Here is a 1359-nt window from a genome sequence, read left to right as displayed (position 1 = left end):
GTTTAGGGTTTCGCCTTCGCGCTAGGGTTTAGGGTTTTGCCTTCGCGCTAGGGTTTAGGGGTTCGCCTTCGCGCTAGGGTTTAGGGGTTCACCTTCGCGCTAGGGTTTAGGGTTTCGCCTTCGCGCTAGGGTTTAGGGTTTTGCCTTCGCGCTAGGGTTTAGGGTTTTGCCTTCGCGCTAGGGTTTAGGGTTTCGCCTTCGCGCTAGGGTTTAGGGTTTTGCCTTCGCGCTAGGGTTTAGGGTTTTGCCTTCACGCTAGGGTTTAGGGTTTCGCCTTCGCGCTAGGGTTTAGTGTTTCGCCTTCGCGCTAGGGTTTAGGGTTTCGCCTTCGCGCTAGGGTTTAGGGGTTCACCTTCGCGCTAGGGTTTAGGGTTTCAGTTTCGCGGGCTAGGGTCTAGGGTTTCAGTTTCGCGGGCTAGGGTTTAGGGTTTCCGTTTTGCGCGCTAGGGTTTAGGGTTTAGGGTTTAGGGTTCTCTCCCCCGAACAGCCTCTCCAATTCTGTTTTATCCTCTCCAGTGATTCATTTGCGACATTGCTTTTTAAATTATTTATTAAATTATTTATTAAATTATTCATTTAATGGATTTAATTTGTTTCTTTAAAATGAAATGGGGCTGCATGCGCTTGCAGGCTGTTGGATTCCCAAAGAGGCGCAGATGAGGAAGGAAAGGAAGACAAAGAAACAGCATTCGTGCTGCCTTCTCTGAACTAGACCACTTGCTGCTGCTGCTGCTGCTGCTGCTGCTGCTGTTGCTGCTGGGGCTGCTCTGCCCCTGCTGCCCTGTGCAGCAGTTAGTGCTCCTGCTAGGCGGCCACAAGACGCAGCGCAACTGCTGCTGCAGTTGTTGCTGCAGCAGCAGCTGCTGCTACTGCTGCTGCTTATGCGCCCTTGTTGCCGAGCGCAGCGTTTTCTGCCTCTGCGCTGGCCTTATGGCGCATTGCAGCAGAAGCTGCTCCTGCTGCAGTTCCTGCTGCAGTTAGCTGCTGATGCTGCTGCTGCTGTCGCATTAAAACTCATCTGCAGAGTTGTATCAGTGGGCCAGTCAGGTTAAGGTTGCAGCAAGAGCTACTAGACTATAAATGAAATTAGCTGCTAGATCATCTGCCTCAGCGTAAAATTGGAATTGCCTCTTCATTTGAGAATTGGCTACTAGCAAATGAAACCAAGGAAAATGGCGGAGCATTTTTGCCCTTTATAAGGCTGCAGATTCTGTTTTTTATGTACTAGAGAATATTTAGAAATATTAGCTTCCAAGAGCTCAGCGTTTAAGGCTCAGGGGCCTTCTCCTCTCAAGGCAAGGCTTGACGTGCTGCGGGTTGGGAGGTCTTGCAGACCATTTCGAGCTATTAAAGACTCTG

This window comes from Eimeria necatrix, genomic scaffold (assembly GCF_000499385.1).
Source record: "Eimeria necatrix Houghton genomic scaffold, Enh_scaff449, whole genome shotgun sequence".
Lineage (NCBI taxonomy): Eukaryota > Apicomplexa > Conoidasida > Eucoccidiorida > Eimeriidae > Eimeria > Eimeria necatrix.
The sequence above is the reverse complement of the archived record's forward strand: the minus strand, read 5'-3'. Positions refer to the sequence as shown.